Genomic DNA, 8,607 nt, shown 5'->3' on the forward strand with positions numbered 1-8,607 from the left:
TGTCAAAGGGAGTCAGGAACTAACTTGCAGGGGCTCTCGTTTGAATATCAATAAAAATAGTAACTGAAATAAATGGAAGCACATTAACTCTGTTTAAATCTATGAGTTTATCAAAAAAAAGGAGTCCCCGGGCTTCCCTGGTGGCGCAATGGTTGAGAATCTGCCTGCCAATGCAAGGGACACGGGTTCGAGCTCTGGTCTGGGAAGATCCCACGTGCCACGGAGCAACTAGGCCCGTGAGCCACAACTACTGAGCCTGCGCGTCTGGAGCCCGTGCTCCGCAACAAGAGAGGCCGCAACAGTGAGAGGCCCGCGCACCGCGATTAAGAGTGGCCCCCGCTCATCACAACTAGGGAAAGGCCTCGCAGAGAAACGAAGACCCAACACAGCCAAAAAAGTAAACAAATAAACAAATGTGGGGTTTAAAAAAAAAAAAGGAGTCCCCTAGGAATGGCCGTCAGGGTGGCAGTAACAAATCCCAAGGACAGGTAAAGGGTTGCGTAACTGGTTAGGGGCAGCAGCGTGACCACATCAGTGACAGCCACAAAGCAGCAGAGCGGGGATGGGGTTGGGCACGGGCACAGCGGCAGCAGCATTCGGGATGCTTCCAGAGGATGCACGCCATGCTGGAACCAGGTCAGAGCACAGGAGGTGGAGCAGGGCGCTGCAGGGTTGGGGTCCAGCGGGGACTGATGGAGGCCGGCAACCACAGGACGTTCTTCTCCACGTGGTCTCGTTCCTGATGCTGTGACCCGGGAAATCAGAGTCACGAGCATTGACATCAAGGAAATTGAAGTCAGTTACCCTGAGAATCTCATATTATTGTAGAAAAATCTAAGCATAGGGCTTTATTATTAAAATCAATCAATTTTGGGACTTCCCTGGCAGTCCAGTGGTTAGGACTCTGCACTCCCACTGCAGGGGACGCGAGTTCATCCCTGGTGGGGGAACTAAGATCCCGCATGTGGCCTGGGGCGGCCCAAACAAAACAAAACAGTCAATTTTAGAAGCCAAAATATTTTCCCGCTTTTTTATTTCAGGTAGAACGTTTGTCTGAAAACTAAGATCTGCAGCCATCTTGCTGGCATTCATACGTGAGAAAGGGTTTTTGCTGTCAGCTGAAACCCTCCGCAGCCCACCCACCACTAATTCCTCTTCACTCTGGCACGCAGAGCTAAGTAAGTGACTCAGCTCGGTTTGGCTTTAAATCATGGATCCTATGGGGTGTTCGGAGAGGGTGGCTGAGCAGGGACTGGGGCTAAGATTGCTTGGCTCGCGAGCCTGATGTTTTGCCTGACTGAGGTGCTATGATTGAATTTACATGTTTTTATGACTGCAGGCTTATTTCCTGGTTTTTCAGATTTAAAGAAACTATTCGAAATAATAAACTTCCTTTTTCTCTTGTGATTGAATCTATGGTGGTAATAAAAAAAATAAAGAACAGCTGTGCAGAGGGGTAACCATGACTCCAAAACTTCTAGCCAACTTTGGATAACAGCAAAGGCCTGCAATGCAAAAAGTGGAAATCTCCTTTGGAGCAGACATTCTGGTCAGCTTCCTCCCAAACCTTGCAGTATCCGCAATATTGCGGTTTGGGAGAGAGCAGTGATTCACAGGGTTTTAAGCCTGGAGACCTGGGAGCTGGGAGGAGCAATTTGGTAGAACTTCCTCTTGCTACCTGGTCTCATTTGTTGGTAAATCTGAACCCCACCATCAATCCATCTTTTCCTCTGTCCAGGTATATATGCCTTCCTGACTTCCTAATGAAAGTAAACTCTTCAACAGCAGACCTCACCTTAGACAAAAGCAGAAGAGTTGAACACTGACTAAAGGAAAATGTATAGATTCCTTACCTTCTACAGGGAGAGAGAAAGTGCAGAAAAACAAACATTTTTATTATTTAATATAAATACTCAATTTGACCTATGTTTAGTGCTGTGCCTCATTATTATGCTGGTACCTGAGTCTCAAAAACAAGGTTCTGGAATGCCATTCTGGCCTGCATGTTTGATTCTGTGAAAGGTGTTTGGTGCTTTTTCAAGCCAGGGGGTGACATGGTCAAGTGCACATGTTAGAAAAACCCAACTGGCAGCATTAAGGACTGCAGATTAAAGAGGAGGAGACCCTACAAGTGAGACCACCGCCTGCGAGGGAGTTATTTAAAGAATGACCAGAAATCTCATTTGCTAGAAAATATTAGTTATGAAGATGCCAATATTGGGATAACTAAAAGACATGGGCTAAATTCCCATGATTTTCAGACTTAACAGGACTATAGTATCTAATGTACAGCTAGAATATGAAGGGTCATCAGACAGCTATGGGTTGATTTGCTCCAGAAATTGCAATGAAGAAAGCAAGAAAGCACTGAGTGAATAGAACTTTAGAAGGAGAAGGGATACAGAATATTCCAGTTAAGACCTATGTTGTGGAAACTGCCTGTATCAGTCAGGGTTCATCCAGAGAAGCAGAACCAGTAGGATATGTATGTCTACAGAAAGAGAATTGCCTTACACAATTGTGGGAGCTGTCTAAGCAAGCCCCAAGTCCACACGATAAGCAGTTAGGAAGGGAAGGTAACTAGCCAGCTCAAGCTCAAGTTCATGGATTTCCAGCTGGCTATTCTGAGAGAAAATTATATCAAACCGTTGCCTCCACTTTTTTTTTTTTTTTTTTTTTTTTTTTTTTGCGCGGACCTCTCACTGTTGTGGCCTGTCCCGTTGCGGAGCACAGGCTCCGGACGCGCAGGCTCAGTGGCCATGGCTCACGGGCACAGCCGCTCCGCGGCACGTGGGATCTTCCCGGACCGGGACACAAACCCGTGTCCTCTGCATCGGCAGGCGGACTCTCAACCACTGCGCCACCAGGGAAGCTCTGCCTCCACTTTTGATGGGAATAAACATGAATGATAGCAACTATGGCAATTTCTTATTATTTTCAACTGTTTTTTTTAAATAAGAAAATGAATGCAAAATACCAAGTCAGGCAACCTATTAAAGATTTCAAAAGACTAAGACAATGTAAATGATGAGATATGAAATTGCTGAAAGAAAAGAGAGGAGAGAACAAAGAGAAAGGAGGAAAGAGGAGAGGAAGCTGGGGCTGGCGTCTGCTGGAGTAGACACCCAGTTAGACCTAGTGATACTGCCACCCTCAAGTGGTTTGGACCTTGTATTAAAAAGTTGCAACTATGATAAGCATTCCTTAACTTACACTGTTAAAGTAATTTATTCATTCAACAAATATTTATTAAGCCTCCGCTATCTGCCAGGCACATGGCATATATAACAGCTAGGGAAACACAAGTGAGCCAAGGAAGACCTGTTGTGGTTGATTCTCTTACCGTGTCTTTTCTCAGGCCTGGGCATAACTGAAGTAGGAATAGATACTTGAAATGTAAGACATTTTTCATCCTAGGATAAAATCAGAAGATTAACTAAAGAAAGAATAAAAATCCTATTTCTCTGATGCTTCTATGTTTTTATTTTCATAGAAGGGAGTTATGATTATTACCCCTTTCTAGACATTTCCAGTCAGACATTACATGGTTTGTCCAAAATAAAAAAAAAAAAAATTAATATAGATAGCAAACAAAAAGAAATCCAGTAAAGCTGTGATTTTCCCAATGTTAAAATCTGACCATCAATAATTTCCCTTTGCCTTCAGGAATTGAATTTGTTTAAAGGTTTCTAATTACCTTATAAGAGGCCTCGTCTTTTAAATATCTAGACTTAAGTATTTACAGATGAAATAATGTGATGTCTGGCATTTTCTTCAAAATAATCTGGAGGAGAGAAAGTATGTGAGGGTATAGATGAAATAGGATAAGCCAGGAGTTGATAATTATGAAAGTTAGGTGATGCATACATGGCATTACTTATTTTTTACATATATATATAAATTTATTTATTGATTATTTTGGGCTGCTTTTTTTGGCTCTTTGCTGCTGTGCGTGGCTTTCTCTAGTTGCGGCGAGCAGGGGCTACTCTTCGTTGCGGTGCGCGGGCTTCTTATTGCTGTGGCTTCTCTTGTCGCGGAGCATGGGCTCTAGGCGCACGGTCTTCAGTAGTTGTGGCATGTGGGCTCAGTAGTTGTGGCTTGCGGCCTCTTGAGTGCAGGCTCAGTAGTTGTGGTGCACGGGCTTAGTTGCTCCATGGCATGTGGGATCTTCCCGGACCAGGGCTCGAACCTGTGCCCCCTACATTGGCAGGCAGATTCTTAACCACTGTGCCACCAGGGAAGCCCTGGCATTACTTATACTATTGATATTTTGTCTACTTTATATATATCTGGAACTTTCTATAATAAAACACTTTTTAAACTATCATATGACATATAGAAGAATCTAATATATCTAATATATGTATGTATGGCACATAATATATCTAACATAAAATATGTAAAATATTACATGACTTTCTTGAGTGCTTAGAATCAGAATGACAGATGAATTCAATCCACAGAATAAGAATTCTGCCACAACAATCCTTCAACAGTGTTTTCAACCCTCTGAGTGAAATGCCAGTGCGATTTTATGAGTCAAATCAATGGACTTTATAAAAATATTTTATGTGTAATAGCCTTGAGGGTGATGTTCTTGAAAAAAATTAGATAACTAAGAGAGAGAAAGAAAAGAAAAACCTATAACGTCTCAGTCGTTTAACTAATTTGGGAGGAAAATAAACAAGTGTTTTTAGAGCCAACTTGAACATTTGGTGTCCGTGGAGAAATGAAAACACTCTGTGAATTGAGACTGTAGATACAAGACAAACAATACTACTTACGGAATGGGGAAGTGGGGCTGAGCGGTCAAGTGGCTGTGCTGTAAGGGCTCTCACCCGGTGCGCGCACAGGCCATATGTTTAATCCAAGTGTTTATGTCAAGTGACTCCATAAACACAGAGTATATGAAGAACTGGGGCTTATGAGAGTGTCTATGCAATAACAAATACCTGATGGAAAGTTTAAATTGTAATCGATTTTGTTGTTTGGGAGCATCTGGACTTGGGGTACTTTGTGGTGCTTCTGCTACTGGTGTTTACTGGATGCTTACGCTTCTCCAGGCCCCGATTTGGGAGCTGGAAAACCCAGAAACAATGTAAGCAAGTTCTCGCCTTCATGAATCTCATATTCTAATGGAAAGAGTCAGACAGTAAACATAACAAAAGTTAGAGATGTATGTGTTGAGGAACAAAATAAAGCAGGATGGAGCAGGGAGTACAGGAGTTGCAGGGGAGGACATTGTTGTTTTTGTAAAGAGAGCTCAGAAAAGGGCTCAGTGGAGAAGAGACCTGTGAGCAGGCAGACCTCCGGGGAAAGGATTCCAGGTGGAGAACAGTGAGTCCAAGGCCCTGAGGTAACAGCATCCCTGAGGTGCTAGAGAACAGCAAGAGGGCCGTGGGTCTGGATGGGGCTGAGAAGGGGCAAGGGATGGAAGGTGGGCGGGGAGGGGCTCAGACCACGAAACAGGTCTGACAGGGTCTCTCCGGCCCCACCGGGATCTAGAGTGGTCACAGGTGGGTCGAAAATGGTGTACCATAGTTTGTTAAACAGTCACCTAGAGGTGTTTAAGTTTTTCTAATCTTTTGCTGGAAACATAGTGCTGCAATGACTATCGATGTGTTGACATCACTTTGCACATGAATTGAATATTTGATCAACAATTCAGAGGCAAGGAAGAATCATATTTGAGATTCTGTTCAAGCTCTATGTTTTGCTGAGACATCATAAACTTTTGAATTCTAACTATGTAGCACACTCTAGCATTTTTCTTTCTTCTTCTGCATATGTATACCTCATAGAACTAATTGTTTAAATCCTAAAATAGCTTTGATAGATACAAACAAGTTGAACGTCCGTGGCATCTTTCTCTTTATCCAATTTTTTGGTGAGGACATGCGGTGAAGCTCAGCATAAAATTAACGAAGAAAGAAAAGAAGAGAAAACACAAAGCCATGACTCCGTGACTCCAAGACATTTCGAGTTGAGCAGCTCTTCTGGGACAGATCAACTAATGGAGCTTTCTGAGTGTTACTTTGCAGATTTAAGACAATAGAAGCACGTGAAAACAATTACACAGGAAAAAAATCAAGAAAAGTTAAAAGAATTTTTAGGATAACAAAATGCAGCAAAAACACAACTTTAGAAACGTCTTTGAAATTCAAACTAGATTTCTTGAGTTATTTTGGAGTGGCTGAGGGCCGATGGGAAGAATCACACATCTCAGACGCAAATCCCCCCTCCAATTCTGTTGCTGGTTTGTAATAGATAGTTTGTGTGTGTGTGTGATTTGTATGTGTGTGTTTGTAAAATACAATGTTCGAAATGTTATAAATGTTATATAATGTTATAAATGTTATAAAATACAGTGTTCGAAAAAAAAAATCAGGCCAACCATTTATAAACAAATTTTCCCAAGTTCCAAGAACTTTCTGACAAAATATGTCATCTCAGAATCTCAAAGACCAAGCTAATTAGCTGAAGGCTGACCTCAGAGGTTACTCATTAGGCCAAGTGTTTCCAATGCGCATTGCAAGGTGATGGAAATAGATGTCTGAGCACCCAGTGTTCTGCACTCCTCTGGGTGTTCACCCCTTAGCAGGCTCCTCAAAAATGCAACCGTAGCAGAGGAAACCTCTCATTTGAGGGTCACTTACTGACCTTTCTCCAGTCTCAGGCCATGCACAGTAAAGGGGTGAGATAGACTGTGCAGTTTCACCTGGAAGAAAAATTCTCCTGGAAGCGGCACTTGCTCTCCCTGCCTTCAGGTGAATAAACGTGGTCCAGTGAGCTCACACCCCCCTGCTGACCTTGGGCCTTCATTGTGAGCCATGGCGACGCGTATTAGGGGAGCCCAGGGCACACAGTGCCTCAGCTCAGGCTGAGGATGGGAGCCTCTTTGCAGGTGAGCACACACTCATCAGTCACTTCCTGGCACCCCTGGACTGGGACCCTTTCCCTGGATAGAGACAAAATAGATTCCTACCTTCTTCCTGCTCCCCTTTAAAGTTTTTTCTACCTTCACTTTGTATTTCTGTGACCTCTAACTCCAGCCCTCTCCAGTCTGATACACTGGGCCACATACCAGCTTTGTAATCAAATAGATTAAATCTAACCTGATTCTGCCACCGAAACCCTGAGCAGATTATGGCATTGCTTAGAAGGGTTAGTTCCTATCGCCTCTCCTCCCACCCTAAACCAAAAGAAGTTCATGTTATTGCAAAAAAAAGAAAAAGACCTAAAGCTTACATAGTCATAAAGACAGTCCAAAATGATATATGAGGCACTCATATAGAGGTTACCTATTAGAGGGGTGTAGGCACTGGGCAATTTGGGGACAAAGATAGGAAGGATACTCCTTGTTGCATATATTTTTGAACTTCTAGTTTTTGAACCATTCAATAAAAATATAATACAAAAATAAATAAGAAATATATCTGCAGGAAAAAAATTACTTCTTGCTAAGTAAATCTGACTTTACCATAGAGAAAATATTATAATAGGTTTATTTTGTTTAATGTAGGTTAATTTCGACAAATCAGTTTTCCTTTTTACTGAAATGGCCATAAATATGAATTGTATCCTATCTGCATTATAGAATAAAGCAATAAACAAGGAACTGTATCCCTTCAATTATCCTTTCTTATTCCATCCAATGTGTAATAAAAATTTCTTGAGTAAACTGTGAACATTTATGAAGCACTTTAATGTTTGCAAAGTCCTTCACACGCTCTATCTAATTACAATCTTCACAGAAGCAGCCGGGCACAATTCTTCACTTCCCAGCTGAGGAAATGAGTTCTGACTTGTTCAAGGCCACAGAGCCAACCAGTGGCAGAATTGGGATTTGAATCCAGTTCTCCTGGCTCTGAATGGTGCCATAATGTTTCCTCTGATTTCAGGGCAGAATTCATACATGGAAAGTTTAAATTCAGCTTGAGAGACTAGAAAAAGAAAAGAAAAACTTAAATAGCTACTCTATGGACAACGCCATCATAATTCGAACATGCTGTATTTTACACTTTATTGTTTCCATTTCTCTACCCTTAGGTCTCCAGTGTGTGGCCCAGGAATGCTTGACACCATCTCAGAATCCAAAGTGGACATATTTATAGTGTGTCCCGACTTTGAAAGGAGTTAAGAGCAGAGAGCTGAAAATAGTTGGTCTGGATGGGAAATGAAAATCAAATGTTCTCTTACTCTGAAGGGCGTGATGAACGAAGATTCATAATGTAAGACGCTATGTAGCACTCTGAGAAAAGATGATGCCTACATATTTAGCTTAATTTAAGGGAAGATGGTGAGTTGGATTTTTATGTGTATAACATACTATGAAAAAATGTGAAGAAAGGAGAATTTCACTGATGTTGAAATTTATGGTCTTTTTTTTTTTTTCACTCCCACAAGCAATTCTCTTTTTGGCAGAAACTGGAGAAAGCTTAACATTTATTTATATCGTTTAACTGTTCCATTTTGTCTTGTCATCATCTTTTGGTTGAATACAACTGAGTTTTTAAATGAGAAAGTCTTGTTAAACAATCTAACTGCAGGGATCAAACAGACACACACACACACACACACACACACACACACACACACACACACACA

General features: G+C 41.8%; 1 long non-coding RNA gene across 1 annotated transcript in view; it reads left to right on the plus strand.

The window, feature by feature from the left end:
* The first annotated feature begins 395 nt into the window (after positions 1–395).
* LOC113610255 (uncharacterized) overlaps positions 396–8,607 on the plus strand; it is an 11,770-nt gene continuing 3,558 nt past the window's right edge. Inside the window, exons 1-2 of the long non-coding RNA XR_003429012.1 lie at positions 396–1,178; positions 8,050–8,299. This is a non-coding gene — a long non-coding RNA (uncharacterized LOC113610255). The remainder of the gene's footprint in view (positions 1,179–8,049; positions 8,300–8,607) is intronic.

The sequence above is a fragment of the Aethalodelphis obliquidens genome, unplaced genomic scaffold, assembly GCF_003676395.1.
Source record: "Aethalodelphis obliquidens isolate GAN/ISIS:26980383/991018 unplaced genomic scaffold, ASM367639v1 scaffold3, whole genome shotgun sequence".
NCBI classification, from domain to species: domain Eukaryota; kingdom Metazoa; phylum Chordata; class Mammalia; order Artiodactyla; family Delphinidae; genus Aethalodelphis; species Aethalodelphis obliquidens.